Source organism: Ostrea edulis, chromosome 8, assembly GCF_947568905.1.
Source record: "Ostrea edulis chromosome 8, xbOstEdul1.1, whole genome shotgun sequence".
NCBI lineage: Eukaryota > Metazoa > Mollusca > Bivalvia > Ostreida > Ostreidae > Ostrea > Ostrea edulis.
The window spans coordinates 13,515,225-13,531,953 of NC_079171.1; the positions used below are offsets into that span (position 1 = coordinate 13,515,225).

General features: G+C 38.6%; 1 long non-coding RNA gene across 1 annotated transcript; it reads left to right on the forward strand.

Moving 5' to 3' along the window:
* The first annotated feature begins 61 nt into the window (after positions 1-61).
* LOC130049422 (uncharacterized) lies at positions 62-11,332 on the forward strand. Its single transcript, XR_008797908.1, has 3 exons — positions 62-821; positions 6,557-6,705; positions 11,106-11,332. It is a non-coding gene; the product is annotated as an uncharacterized LOC130049422 (long non-coding RNA).
* The last annotated feature ends 5,397 nt before the right edge of the window (positions 11,333-16,729 follow it).

Genomic DNA, 16,729 nt, shown 5'->3' on the forward strand with positions numbered 1-16,729 from the left:
ATGGACTATAAAGTTTTTCGATAAGTCTTAAGACGAAAATTTTTTTTGACGGCAGAAAAATAATAATAATAATAATAAACAGAACAATAACAATAGGATTTTCCACAGAAAAGTGGAAAGCCCTAATAACTAGTGATCCTAATTGTTCGCGAACAATTAGAGGGCTTCCCACCTTCTAGCGGTTTTTCAGTAGTGTTGAAATGCTAAAAGCCCCCCCCCCCTACCCCACCCCACCCTCACCCAAAAAAAAAAAATTGATTTGGCTAGAAAAGAAATTCAAATTTGCCGCCTAAATTTGAGTGTTGAGGTGTGTTCAATGCTTGGTTTCGCATTAAGTACCCGTCAAATTTGAGGGAGAAAAGGGGTGTGGGTGTTGGGTAGCCAGCACATATGCACATATCAGGTAAAAGTGTAATGGGACTTGTGCAGGTGTTTGGGGTGACTTTAGACCTGTTAGATGTGATATTTGGAGGTGCAAAGAAACCGGATGTGCCATTTTCCTAGATTGTAGTAACTGCTGGTGCATGCTGGGAGTCTATACAAGCCTCATGTTGTCAGATGTTGTGAAGATGCACTGGATTTGACCGTGTGTGTTGTGGATTGTGGAATTGAATATACAGTTTGTAATGGCTCATCCTATGTGTTCTAATTCACGGAGACAATGTCTTTCAGTCATTTCACCCAAGGAGGCATGCATATACGGATTTATAGGCTTTGACAACAAACAACCAAAATGGCGGCCGGTGAATTAGAAAGTGTCTGAGTGCATGTAGGATATCTGAACGGAGAATAGGAGTACTGCATCCCATCTGATCCTGCAGGTAAGTGTTTATTTGTTTACAATGACAGTCAGGATGGAATGTCAATGAGTTCAACTGTCAAGTAAAGTTGCATCATCATTATAAAAAAAAAAACTTAAGTCTTTATGTTGATGCAGGCAGACAATTGAATCTGGCCTATGTCTTTTCATGAATGTAAATGGAATTCATGTTTGATTGACAAGACAGTCAAGAAATGGAAGAAATGGGTGTAGGTCAGATGTGTAAGTGTAGGTCAGATTAGCTAGAATCCTGTAATTGTTGCATGGCATGAGACCGGTCAAAATAGTGTATTGAAACAGCTGATCACAGACAGATCACTTGAAGGGTGGGGGATTTCTTCCTTGGGGACGACAGGCGTGATGGGTGGGTTGGCCTTACTCGTGGAGACTGGCCCCTGGATGCGTGACCTTGACCTTTGACCTTGACCCACTTTCAAGGTCAAACCTCAAAAACCCATGGGGGAGAAAGTGTGACCTTGACCTTTGACCTTGACCTGATTTTGAAGGTCAGAGAGGTCACGGGGCTTCGTTTAAGTGGTCCCGCGTCTCTATCTACATCCGTGAAGAAGTTGTGGGCTCGAACGACGACGTCGGAGACTTTCGGGGGCGAGAACCGTGCTTCGGAGTTCTCGGTTTCCCTCGGTCAACTTCTCTGTGCGAGAGTGTTTCATCTGGAATTCGTCGGCGAAGGTCTCGCCTCTCCACGACTTGCGGTCTAGTGGGAGTAGCGATAACGGGGTTTTCAACGTTAAGTCGCCGCCTTTCGAAGAGCGGTCAAAGTTCAGAGTTATAATTCAGGATTCCGAGACCGGTCCAGAATTCCATGCTGACCCATGTGATATTTCGATGCTATCTGAAGCGGGAAATAGCGTATAAAAAGTGCCATTTTCTGGCCATTCTGGATGACCTTGACCTTTGACCTTGACCTACTTTTTCAAGGTCAAGGTCACCCAACCCGTCCCAGTGGATTCCGTCTCTCTACGACGAAGACTTTAGGAGTCGTCAATTTGTAGGGGACAAATCCCAAAACATGAGGGGGCATTAACTCCTTTTAGGGGACACCGAATCCCTTCATTTGAAATTCTTCGCTTCTACTAATTGACCTCTATGCTTCAGCAAAGGTTTCATCCTCCTATCCTTTACGGTTAAAAAGGAGTAGTGATAACAATGATTTCTGCTAACAGGTCCGATAACTCTGTAAGGGGTCAAAGTTCCATGACGCAGGGTGAAATGTATTCGTTTCTCAAGAAGTGCTCTAGGATGGACTCTAAAGTTTTTCGATAAGTCTTAAGACGAAAATTCTTTTGGACGGCAGGAAAATAATAATAATAATAACTAGTGATCCTAATTGTTCGCGAACAATTAGAGGGCTTTCCACCTGCAATGATTTAAAAAAAGATATTTAAGAATATTTAAGATGATGTACGAAACTCAAAATGACCAAGAAAATTTAATTAATAATTTTCACGATGACCTTGACCTTTGACCTTGACCTCATTTTGAAGGTCAAAGGTCATCGGTCTTAATGCAAGTGATCCCATGTCTCTATCTATATTAATGTAAAATCTATAAGCTTAAAAAATGTTAATAAGGACATTCAGGGGCAATAATTTGTTTAGGGGTTTTCGGTTACTTTCAGGTAGCTTACCAATGCTAAAAATACTTTAAAGACCTTGAAAATGGAAAAAAAATTAATTTTGATGATGACCTTGACCTTTGACCTTGACCTCATTTTGAAGGTCAAAGGTCATCGGTCTTAATGCAAGTGGTCCCATGTCTCTATCTATATTAATATAAAAGTTATAGGCTTAAATAATGATATTGGAGACTTTCAGGGGCAATAACTATGCTTAAGGGTTTTTGTATCCCTTTGATTATATTTTCTTTGCAATACGGTTTTACTGTGAATTCATTAGCGAAGGTTTCGTGTCTCTATGACTTTCCGTTAAGTAGGAGTAACGATAACAAGGTTTTCGACGCGAGTCTCCGAAATTCACAGAAGGGTCAAAGTTCAAAGTTGTAATGCATACTATCAATACCAATCAAGAAGTCAATACTTACCCATATAATATTTCAACGCTATCTTAAGCAGGAAAGAGAGTATAAAAAGTGCTATTCTTTCCTCTTTTCTGATGACCTTGACCTAATTTTCAAGGTCAAAGGTCACCGATCCTATTCCAGTTGGTCCCATGTCTCTACGACAAACCGTGCTCAAGTTCGACAGGTTTTACGAATAAATCACAAAACATAAAAAGGCATTAACTCCCCTTAAGGGACACCGAATCCCTTCATCTTAAATTCTTCGCTTCTACGAATTACCCTCTATGTTTTAGAAAAGGTTTCATCCTCCTATCATTTACGGTTACAAAGTAGAAGTGCTAACAATGATTTCTGCGAAAGGTCAAATAACTCCGTAAGGGGTCAAAGTTCAATTACGCAGGGTGAACTGTATTCGTTTCTCAAGAAGTACTATATGATGGACTATAAAGTTTTTCGATAAGTCTTAAGACGAAGATTTTTTTTGACGGCAGGAAAATAATAATAATAATAATAATAAACAGAACAATAACAATAGGACTTTCCACTGAAAGGTGGAAAGCCCTAATAAACAGAACAATAACAATAGGACTTTCCACAGAAAGGTGGAAAGCCCTAACTAGTGATCCTAATTGTTCGCGAACAATTAGAGGGCTTTCCACCTACAATGATTTAAAAAAAGATATTTAAGAATATTTAAGATGATGTACGAAACTCAAAACGACCTTGTAAATTTAAATAATAATTTTCACGATGACCTTGACCTTTGACCTCATTTTGAAAATCAAAGGTCATCGCTCTTAATTCAAGTGATCCCATGTCTCTATCTATATTAATGTAAAAGCTATCAGCTTAAAAACGTTAATCAAGACATTCAGGGGCAATAATTTGTTTAGGGGTTTTCGGTTACTTTCGGTTAGTTTCTCAATGCTAAATATCCTTTGAAAGACTTTTAAAATGGAAAAAAATAATTTTGATGATGACCTTGACCTTTGACCTTGACATCATTTTGAAGGTCAAAGGTCATCGATGTCAAAGCAAGTGGTCCCATGTCTCTATCTATATTAATATAAAAGTTATAGGCTTAGATAATGATATTGGAGACTTTCAGGGGCAATAACTATGCTTAAGGGTTTTCGTATCCCTTTGATTATTTTTTCTTTGCAATACGGTTTTACTGTGAATTCATTAGCGAAGGTTTCGTGTCTCTATGACTTTCCGTTAAGTAGGAGTAGCGATAACAAGGTTTTCGACGCGAGTCTCCGAAATTCACAGAAGGGTCAAAGTTCAAAGTTGTAATGCATACTATCAAAACCAATCAAGAAGTCAATACTTACCCATATAATATTTCAACGCTATCTTAAGCAGGAAAGAGAGTATAAAAAGTGCTATTTTTTCCTCTTTTCTATTGACCTTGACCTTTGACCTTGACCTAATTTTCAAGGTCAAAGGTCACCGATCCTATTCCAGTTGCTCCCATGTCTCTACAACAAACCGTGCTCAAGCTCGACATGTTTTACGAATAAATCGCAAAACATAGAGAGGCATTAACTCCCCATAGGGGACACCGAATCCCTTCATTTTAAAGTCTTCGCTTCTACTAATTACCCTCTATGTTTTAGAAAAGGTTTCATCCTCCTATCATTTACGGTTACAAAGTAGAAGTGCTAACAATGATTTCTACGAAAGGTCAAATAACTCCGTAAGGGGTCAAAGTTCAATTACGCAGGGTGAACTGTATTCGTTTCTCAAGAAGTACTATATGATGGACTATAAAGTTTTTCGATAAGTCTTAAGACGAAAATTTTTTTTGACGGCAGAAAAATAATAATAATAACTAGTGATCCTAATTGTTCGTGAACAATTAGAGGGCTTTCCACCTACATTGATTTAAAAAAAAAAGATATTTAAGAATATTTAAGATGATGAACGAAACTCAAAACGACCTTGAAAATTTAAATAATAATTTTCACGATGACCTTGACCTTTGACCTTGACCTCATTTTGAAGGTCAAAGGTCATCCGTCTTAATGCAAGTGATCCCATGTCTCTATCTATATTAATGTAAAAGCTATAAGCTTAAAAAATGTTAATCAAGACATTCAGAGGCAAGAATTTGTTTAGGGGTTTTCGATTACTTTCAGTTAGCTTATCAATGCTAAAATCCGTTGAAAGACCTTGAGAATGGGAAAAAAATAATTTTGATCATGACCTTGACCTTTGACCTTGACCTCATTTTGAAGGTCAAAGGTCATCGGTCTTAATGCAAGTGGTCCCATGTCTCTATCTATATTAATATAAAAGTTATAGGCTTAGATAATGATATTGGAGACTTCCAGGGGCAATAACTATGCTTAAGGGTTTTCGTATCCCTTTGATTATTTTTTCTTTGCAAGGGGGTTTTACTGTGAATTCATTAGCGAAGGTTTCGTGTCTCTATGACTTTCCATTAAGTAGGAGTAGCGATAACAAGGTTTTCGACGCAAGTCTCCGAAATTCACAGGAGGGTCAAAGTTCAAAGTTGAAATGCATACTATCAAAAGTCAATACTTACTCATATAATATTTCAACGCTATCTTAAGCAGGAAAGAGAGTATAAAAAGTGCTATTTTTTCCTCTTTTCTGATGACCTTGACCTTTGACCTTGACCTAATTTTCAAGGTCAAAGGTCACCGATCCTATTCCAGTTGGTCCTTTGTCTCTACGACAAACCCTTCTCAAGCTCGACATGTTTCACGAATAAATCGCAAAACATAAAGGGGCATTAACTCCCTTTAGGGACACCGAATCCCTTCATTTTAAATTCTTCGCTTCTACTAATTACCCTCTATGTTTTAGAAAAGGTTCCATCCTCCTATCAATTACGGTTACAGAGTAGAAGCGCTAACAATGATTTCTGCGAAAGGTCAAATAACTCCATAAGGGGTCAAAGTTCAATTACGCAGGGTGAACTGTATTCGTTTCTCAAGAAGTACTATATGATGGACTATAAAGTTTTTCGATAAGTCTTAAGACGAAAAGTTTTTTTGACGGCAGGAAAATAATAATAATAAACAGAACAATAACAATAGGACTTTCCACAGAAAGGTGGAAAGCCCTAATAATAAACAGAACAATAACAATAGGATTTTCCACAGAAAAGTGGAAAGCCCTAATAACTAGTGATCCTAATTGTTCGCGAACAATTAGAGGGCTTCCCACCTTCTAGCGGTTTTTCAGTAGTGTTGAAATGCTAAAAGCCCCCCCCCCCTACCCCACCCCACCCTCACCCAAAAAAAAAATTGATTTGGCTAGAAAAGAAATTCAAATTTGCCGCCTAAATTTGAGTGTTGAGGTGTGTTCAATGCTTGGTTTCGCATTAAGTACCCGTCAAATTTGAGGGAGAAAAGGGGTGTGGGTGTTGGGTAGCCAGCACATATGCACATATCAGGTAAAAGTGTAATGGGACTTGTGCAGGTGTTTGGGGTGACTTTAGACCTGTTAGATGTGATATTTGGAGGTGCAAAGAAACCGGATGTGCCATTTTCCTAGATTGTAGTAACTGCTGGTGCATGCTGGGAGTCTATACAAGCCTCATGTTGTCAGATGTTGTGAAGATGCACTGGATTTGACCGTGTGTGTTGTGGATTGTGGAATTGAATATACAGTTTGTAATGGCTCATCCTATGTGTTCTAATTCACGGAGACAATGTCTTTCAGTCATTTCACCCAAGGAGGCATGCATATACGGATTTATAGGCTTTGACAACAAACAACCAAAATGGCGGCCGGTGAATTAGAAAGTGTCTGAGTGCATGTAGGATATCTGAACGGAGAATAGGAGTACTGCATCCCATCTGATCCTGCAGGTAAGTGTTTATTTGTTTACAATGACAGTCAGGATGGAATGTCAATGAGTTCAACTGTCAAGTAAAGTTGCATCATCATTATAAAAAAAAAAACTTAAGTCTTTATGTTGATGCAGGCAGACAATTGAATCTGGCCTATGTCTTTTCATGAATGTAAATGGAATTCATGTTTGATTGACAAGACAGTCAAGAAATGGAAGAAATGGGTGTAGGTCAGATGTGTAAGTGTAGGTCAGATTAGCTAGAATCCTGTAATTGTTGCATGGCATGAGACCGGTCAAAATAGTGTATTGAAACAGCTGATCACAGACAGATCACTTGAAGGGTGGGGGATTTCTTCCTTGGGGACGACAGGCGTGATGGGTGGGTTGGCCTTACTCGTGGAGACTGGCCCCTGGATGCGTGACCTTGACCTTTGACCTTGACCCACTTTCAAGGTCAAACCTCAAAAACCCATGGGGGAGAAAGTGTGACCTTGACCTTTGACCTTGACCTGATTTTGAAGGTCAGAGAGGTCACGGGGCTTCGTTTAAGTGGTCCCGCGTCTCTATCTACATCCGTGAAGAAGTTGTGGGCTCGAACGACGACGTCGGAGACTTTCGGGGGCGAGAACCGTGCTTCGGGGTTCTCGGTTTCCCTCGGTCAACTTCTCTGTGCGAGAGTGTTTCATCTGGAATTCGTCGGCGAAGGTCTCGCCTCTCCACGACTTGCGGTCTAGTGGGAGTAGCGATAACGGGGTTTTCAACGTTAAGTCGCCGCCTTTCGCAGAGCGGTCAAAGTTCAGAGTTATAATTCAGGATTCCGAGACCGGTCCAGAATTCCATGCTGACCCATGTGATATTTCGATGCTATCTGAAGCGGGAAAGAGCGTATAAAAAGTGCCATTTTCTGGCCATTCTGGATGACCTTGACCTTTGACCTTGACCTACTTTTTCAAGGTCAAGGTCACCCAACCCGTCCCAGTGGATTCCGTCTCTCTACGACGAAGACTTTAGGAGTCGTCAATTTGTAGGGGACAAATCCCAAAACATGAGGGGGCATTAACTCCCTTTAGGGGACACCGAATCCCTTCATTTGAAATTCTTCGCTTCTACTAATTGACCTCTATGCTTCAGCAAAGGTTTCATCCTCCTATCCTTTACGGTTAAAAAGGAGTAGCGATAACAATGATTTCTGCTAACAGGTCCGATAACTCTGTAAGGGGTCAAAGTTCCATGACGCAGGGTGAAATGTATTCGTTTCTCAAGAAGTGCTCTAGGATGGACTCTAAAGTTTTTCGATAAGTCTTAAGACGAAAATTTTTTTGGACGGCAGGAAAATAATAATAATAATAATAAACAGAACAATAACAATAGGACTTTCCACAGAAAGGTGGAAAGCCCTAACTAGTGATCCTAATTGTTCGCGAACAATTAGAGGGCTTTCCACCTACAATGATTTAAAAAAAGATATTTAAGAATATTTAAGATGATGTACGAAACTCAAAACGACCTTGTGAATTTAAATAATAATTTTCACGATGACCTTGACCTTTGACCTCATTTTGAAAATCAAAGGTCATCGCTCTTAATTCAAGTGATCCCATGTCTCTATCTATATTAATGTAAAAGCTATCAGCTTAAAAACGTTAATCAAGACATTCAGGGGCAATAATTTGTTTAGGGGTTTTCGGTTACTTTCGGTTAGTTTCTCAATGCTAAATATCCTTTGAAAGACTTTTAAAATGGAAAAAAAAAATTTTTTGATGATGACCTTGACCTTTGACCTTGACATCATTTTGAAGGTCAAAGGTCATCGATGTCAAAGCAAGTGGTCCCATGTCTCTATCTATATTAATATAAAAGTTATAGGCTTAGATAATGATATTGGAGACTTTCAGGGGCAATAACTATGCTTAAGGGTTTTCGTATCCCTTTGATTATTTTTTCTTTGCAAGAGGGTTTTACTGTGAATTCATTAGCGAAGGTTTCGTGTCTCTATGACTTTCCGTTAAGTAGGAGTAGCGATAACAAGGTTTTCGACGCGAGTCTCCGAAATTCACAGAAGGGTCAAAGTTCAAAGTTGTAATGCATACTATCAAAACCAATCAAGAAGTCAATACTTACACATATAATATTTCAACGCTATCTTAAGCAGGAAAGAGAGTATAAAAAGTGCTATTTTTTCCTCTTTTCTGATGACCTTGACCTTTGACCTTGACCCAATTTCCAAGGTCAAAGGTCACCGATCCTATTCCAGTTGGTCCCATGTCTCTACGACAAACCGTTCTCAAGCTCGACATGTTTTACGAATAAATCGCAAAACATAAAGAGGCATTAACTCCCTTTAAGGGACACCGAATCCCTTCATTTTAAAGTCTTCGCTTCTACTAATTACCCTCTATGTTTTAGAAAAGGTTTCATCCTCCTATCATTTACGGTTACAAAGTAGAAGCGCTAACAATGATTTCTGCGAAAGGTCAAATAACTCCGTAAGGGGTCAAAGTTCAAATACGTTGGGTGAACTGTATTCGTTTCTAAAGAAGTACTATATGATGGACTATAAAGTTTTTCAATAAGTCTTAAGACGAAAATGTTTTTTCACGGCAGGAAAATAATAATAATAACTAGTGATCCTAATTGTTCTCGAACAATTAGAGGGCTTTCCACCTGCAATGATTTAAAAAAAGATATTTAAGAATATTTAAGATGATGTACGAAACTCAAAATGACCAAGAAAATTTAATTGATCATTTTCACGATGACCTTGACCTTTGACCTTGACCTCATTTTGAAGGTCAAAGGTCATCGGTCTTAATGCAACTGATCCCATGTCTCTATCTATATTAATGTAAAAGCTATAAGCTTTAAAAAATGTTAATCAAGATATTCAGGGGCAATAATTTGTTTATGGGTTTTCGGTTACTTTCGGTTAACTTATCAATGATAAAAATACTTTTAAAGACCTTGAAAATGGAAAAAAATTAATTTTGATGATGACCTTGACCTTTGACCTTGACCTCATTTTGAAGGTCAAAGGTCATCGGTCTTAATGCAAGTGATCCCATGTCTCTATCTATATTAATATAAAAGTTATAGGCTTAGATAATGATATTGGAGACTTTCAGGGGCAATAACTATGCTTAAGGGTTTTTGTATCCCTTTGATTATTTTTTCTTTGCAAGAGGGTTTTACTGTGAATTCATTAGCGAAGGTTTCGTGTCTCTATGACTTTCCGTTAAGTAGGAGTAGCGATAACAAGGTTTTCGACGCGAGTCTCCGAAATTCACAGAAGGGTCAAAGTTCAAAGTTGTAATGCATACTATCAAAACCAATCAAGAAGTCAATACTTACCCATATAATATTTCAACGCTATCTTAAGCAGGAAAGAGAGTATAAAAAGTGCTACTTTTTCCTCTTTTCTGATGACCTTGACCTTTGACCTTGACCTAATTTTCAAGGTCAAAGGTCACCGATCCTATTCCAGTTGGTCCCATGTCTCTACGACAAACCGTTCTCAAGCTCGACATGTTTTATGAATAAATCGCAAAACATAAAGAGGCATTAACTCCCTTTAGGGGACACCGAATCCCTTCATTTTAAATTCTTCGCTTCTACTAATTACCCTCTATGTTCTAGAAAAGGTTTCATCCTCCTATCATTTACGGTTACAAAGTAGAAGTGCTAACAATGATTTCTGTGAAAGGTCAAATAACTCCGTAAGGGGTCAAAGTTCAATTACGCAGGGTGAACTGTATTCGTTTCTCAAGAAGTACTATATGATGGACTATAAAGTTTTTCGATAAGTCTTAAGACGAAGATTTTTTTTGACGGCAGGAAAATAATAATAATAATAATAATAACTAGTGATCCTAATTGTTCGCGAACAATTAGAGGGCTTCCCACCTTCTAGCGGTTTTTCAGTAGTGTTGAAATGCTAAAAGCCCCCCCCCCCCCCCCCCTACCCCATCCCACCCTCACCCAAAAACAAAAAAAACAAAAAATTGATTTGGCTAGAAAAGAAATTCAAATTTGCCGCCTAAATTTGAGTGTTGAGGTGTGTTCAATGCTTGGTTTCGCATTAAGTACCCGTCAAATTTGAGGGAGAAAAGGGGTGTGGGTGTTGGGTAGCCAGCACATATGCACATATCAGGTAAAAGTGTAATGGGACTTGTGCAGGTGTTTGGGGTGACTTTAGACCTGTTAGATGTGATATTTGGAGGTGCAAAGAAACCGGATGTGCCATTTTCCTAGATTGTAGTAACTGCTGGTGCATGCTGGGAGTCTATACAAGCCTCATGTTGTCAGATGTTGTGAAGATGCACTGGATTTGACCGTGTGTGTTGTGGATTGTGGAATTGAATATACAGTTTGTAATGGCTCATCCTATGTGTTCTAATTCACGGAGACAATGTCTTTCAGTCATTTCACCCAAGGAGGCATGCATATACGGATTGATAGGCTTTGACAACAAACAACCAAAATGGCGGCCGGTGAATTAGAAAGTGTCTGAGTGCATGTAGGATATCTGAACGGAGAATAGGAGTACTGCATCCCATCTGATCCTGCAGGTAAGTGTTTATTTGTTTACAATGACAGTCGGGATGGAATGTCAATGAGTTCAACTGTCAAGTAAAGTTGCATCATCATTATAAAAAAAAACAACTTAAGTCTTTATGTTGATGCAGGCAGACAATTGAATCTGGCCTATGTCTTTTCATGAATGTAAATGGAATTCATGTTTGATTGACAAGACAGTCAAGAAATGGAAGAAATGGGTGTAGGTCAGATGTGTAGGTGTAGGTCAGATTAGCTAGAATCCTGTAATTGTTGCATGGCATGAGACCGGTCAAAATAGTGTATTGAAACAGCTGATCACAGACAGATCACTTGAAGGGTGGGGGGTTTCTTTCTTGGGGACGACAGGCGTGATGGGTGGGTTGGCCTTACTCGTGGAGACTGGCCCCTGGATGCGTGACCTTGACCTTTGACCTTGACCCACGTTCAAGGTCAAACCTCAAAAATCCTGTTGTTGGGCATGAAACCGGTCAAAATAGTGTATTATAAACAGCTGAGGACAGACAGATCACTTGAAGGGTGGGGGGTTTCTTCCTTGGGGACGACAGGCGTGATGGGTGGGTTGGCCTTACTCGTGGAGACTGGCCCCTGGATGCGTGACCTTGACCTTTGACCTTGACCCACTTTCAAGGTCAAACCTCAAAAACACATGGGGGAGAAAGTGTGACCTTGACCTTTGACCTTGACCTCATTTTGAAGGTCAGAGAGGTCACGGGGCTTCGTTTAAGTGGTCCCGCATCCCTATCTACATCCGTGAAGAAGTTGTGGGCTCGAACGATGACGTCGGAGACTTTCGGGGGCGAGAACCGTGCTTCGGGGTTCTCGGTTTCCCTCGGTCAACTTTTCTGTGCGAGAGCGTTTCATCTGGAATTCGTCGGCGAAGGTCTCGCCTCTCCACGACTTGCGGTCTAGTGAGAGTAGCGATAACGGGGTTTTCGACGTTAAGTCGCCGCCATTCGCAGAGTGGTCAAAGTTCAGAGTTGACATTCGTGATGCCGAGACCGGTCCAAAATTCCTTGCTGACCCATGTGATATTTCGATGCTATCTGAAGCGTGAAAGAGCGTATAAAAAGTGCCATTTTCTGGCCATTCTGGATGACCTTGACCTTTGACCTTGACCTACTTTTTCAAGGTCAAGGTCACCCAACCCGTCCCAGTGGGTTCCGTCTCTCTACGACGAAGACTTTAGGAGTCGTCAATTTGTAGGGGACAAATCGCAAAACATGAGGGGGCATTAACTCCCTTTAGGGGACACCGAATCCCTTCATTTGAAATTCTTCGCTTCTACTAATTACCCTCTGTGTTTTAGAAAAGGTTTCATCCTCCTATCATTTACGGTTACAAAGTAGAAGTGCTAACAATGATTTCTGCGAAAGGTCAAATAACTCCGTAAGGGGTCAAAGTTCAATTACGCAGGGTGAACTGTATTCGATTCTCAAGAAGTACTATATGATGGACTATAAAGTTTTTCGATAAGTCTTAAGACGAAGATTTTTTTTGACAGCAGGAAAATAATAATAATAATAATAATAATAATAATAATAATAAACAGAACAATAACAATAGGACTTTCCACTGAAAGGTGGAAAGCCCTAATAATAATAATAATAAACAGAACAATAACAATAGGACTTTCCACAGAAAGGTGGAAAGCCCTAATAAACAGAACAATAACAATAGGACTTTCCACAGAAAGGTGGAAAGCCCTAATAACTAGTAATCCTAATTGTTCGCGAACAATTAGAGGTCTTTCCACCTTTTCAGGTTTTCAGACATTCATACAATGTCTCTGAATACAAAAAATCTAATCGATGCTATAGTGATAACAATGGTTTTTATGCTAGTTGCTGTAAATCGAGAAAGGTGAAAGTTCAGAGTTGTAATGCAATGCATTGGAATAAGTTGGTTTGTGACTACTTCTGCATATTATACCTTATCTGTACTTTATATGCTTTAAACGGTATGAACATTGCTTATTTTCAAAGTTTCTAGATGACCTTGACATTTGAACTTGACCTAATTTTCAAGGTCAAAGGTCAGGGATGTCACTTCAGTTGGTCCTGTCTTTCTATGACAAATACTTTCGGAGTTGTAAATTTCTACGCGAAATCGAAAACTTTCAAGGGCATTAATTCCCGTTACGGATTGGCGAACTGTCAAAAACAGAAAGTCATCTTTTACAATTGATCAGGCAATAAGTTTAGTGAACATTTCGTGTTCGTACCATTTACGGTTTCCATACTGTAGTGATAACAATGGTTTTTACGCAAGTTGCTGTAAATCGAAGAAAGGTCAAAGTTAAGAGTCGTAATGCAATGCGTTGACTTAAGTTGGTTTGTGACTTCTTGTGCCTATTATACCATATCTGTACTTTATATGCTTTCGACAGTATGAAAAGTGCTTATTTTCGAAGTTTCTAGATGACCTTGGCCTTTGACCTTGACCTGATTTTCAAGGTCAAAGGTCAAGTATTCCATTCCAGTTGGTTCCGTCTTTCTACGACTTATATTTTAGGAGTTTTGAATTTTTCCGTAAAAATCGTATACTTTCAGGGCCATTAACTCCCTTTAGGGATCACCGAAAACTTAAAAGTAAACACTATCACGTTTCAGCTTGATCGACTAAAGAATTTAGTGAAAGTTTCATGCTCTTATCATTTACGGTTTTCGAGGTGAACCGATAACAAGGGTTTTTTGCGTAAAGCCCCATAAGTACGTTAGGGGTCAAAGATCAAATACGCAGGGTGAGATCTGAGCATGTTTCGAGATGTCAAATATGATGGTCTACATTGTTTTTTGATAAGTCTTAAAACGTCAAGAGCTTCTCGCGGCGGAAAGAAAAGAAGACAAATAATAATAATAAACAGAACAATAACAAAAGGTCTTTCCACAGAAAGATGGAAAGACCTAATAAACAGAACAACAACAATAGGACTTTCCACAGAAAGGTGGAAAGCCCTAATAACTAGATACGTTCTCGTTGCGAGCAACGAGTGGGTCTTCCGTTCAATTTTAGATGTGATAAGATAAGAATTTGACTGACATTTTCGTTCATAAATAATGATACAAATATATTGTCTAGACGGACAATTTAGCTTCGGTAATGTTTTACAATTATTGATCATTTAAATGTTATAAATTAAAGACTCTCTCTCCCTCTCGGCAACTAATTAAAGGGGTCAGCTTTTTTTCGAGAAAAAAGTTAATGTTATTTACGGCAATACATATTCGACTGATCAGGCGAGTCATGTCGCCCTGAGGCCTATTTTTTTTTTATATAATTCTAGATATATTTCACAAAACTGAACAAATTTTGTTCTACATGTCCTATGGAAATTTTCTTGAGATAAAGGTTATTGAAATTTATGAGACTGTTAAGGCAAGTCACAAGGCCCGTGGGCCTTTTTCTTTATATCGTTTGAAAGATCTTGCAAACCTGAACAAGTTTTGTACTACTTGTCTTATCAAAAGATTCTCGAGAAAAAGGTTAGCAATTGTGACATTAATCAAATTTTTCAGTCGACCCATGAGGTCCGCTTGCATTTTTCATGACGTTGTTCGAAAGATCTTGCAAAACTGAACAAATGTTTGTTCTAGATGTCTTATTAAAAGTTTCTTGACAAAAATGCTATAGATTGCAACAATAACCTAACTGCTCAGGTGAGCACATGAGACCCTCAGGCCTATTTCTTAACATCGCTAGTTAACACTTGCTACACTGAACAACTTTTGTTCTAAATATCTTGTCAAAAGTTTCTCGACAAAAAAAGTGTTAATGTTATTAATTGTGATATAAATTGGACTATTCAGGCGAGCCATGACTCCCGGAGGCCTATTTTTGATATCATTAGATAGATCTTGCAAAACTGAACAACTTTTATTATACATGTCTTATCAACACTTTCGTGAAAAAAAAGTTAATCACTGTAACCGAAATTCAATGGTTCAGGCAAGCCATGGGGCCTATGGGCCCATTTCTTGATATGGCACGAAAGATCTTCATAAACTGTACAACTTTTGTTATATATTTTGAAAACCCAGGTGAACAACTACCACATGTCGTCTAACATCACTGAAAATTTCAGCACTCTACCTTATGTCGTTTTTGAGTTTTTGTCCGGACAAAATGGTCATCTGAAAATCGATAAAAGGGGAATAACTTCCAACCGGAAGTGATTTTTCAAAAATTGAAACGGCGATACAAACTTCAAATGGCAACGCATCAACCCTGAAAATCTGAAGCAAATCGATCCAGCCATCTCCGAGAAATATTCTGCACAAAATCGGTAAGGAGAAAAAAAAAGATAAATGTCCAATCAATAACTTTTTTTCTCAAGAAAATTTCCATAGGACATGTATAAAAAAAATTGTTCAGTTTTGCGAGATATGTCTAGAATGATATCATAGTTAGGCCTCCGGGCTACATGACTCGTCTGATCAGTCGAATTTGTATCGCAGTAAACAACATTATTAACTTTTTTCTCGAAAAAAGGCTGTCCCCTTTAATTAGTGGCCGAGAGGGGCAGAGAGTTTTTAATTTATAACACTTAAATGATCAATATTTGTAAAACAATACCGAAGCTAAATTGTACGTCTAGACAATATATTTGTATCATTATTTATGAATGAAAATCTCAGTCAAATTCTTATCTCATCACATCTAAAATTGGACGGAAGACCCACTCGTTGCTCTCAACGAGATCACATCTAGTTATTATTAGGGTCTTCCGTCTTCAGCGGAAGACCTTTCTATTATTCTATTGTTGATTTTTCACTTTTCTTATTATTATTATTATTATTATTCTTTTTTTTTTCTCCTTACCGATTTTTGTGCAGAAGATTTCTCGGAGATGGCTGGATCAATTTGCTTCAAATTTTCAGGATTGATGCGTTGCCATTCGAAGTTTGTACCGCCGTTTCAATTTTTGAAAAATCACTTCCGGTTGGAAGTTATCCCCCTTTTATCGATTTTCAGATGACCATTTTGTCCAGACAAAAACTCAAAAACGATAAAAGCTAGAGTGCTGAAATTTTCAGTGATGTTAGACGACATGTTGTAGTTGTGCACCTGGGTTTTCAAAATTTCCGGAAGTGCCTAGTATGGAAGCTCGGTAGGGGTCGAAAATGGAGTTTTAAAAAGTGTCTCATTTTTCTCAACGTTTTAAATCATAACTATTTACTCGTAAATATTTTGCTTAGACATATATAACAAAAGTTGTACAGTTTATTGAGATCTTTCGTGTCATATCAAGAAATGGGCCCATAGGCCTCATGGCTCGCCTGAACCATTGCATTTCTGTTACAATGATTAACTTTTTTCTCACGAAACTTTTGATAAGACATGTAGAATAAAAGTTGTTCAGGTTTGCAAGATCTATCTAATGATATCAAAAACTAGGCCTCAGGGCGTCATGGCTCGCCTGAACAGTCGAATTTGTATCACAATTAATAACATTAATAACTTTTTTC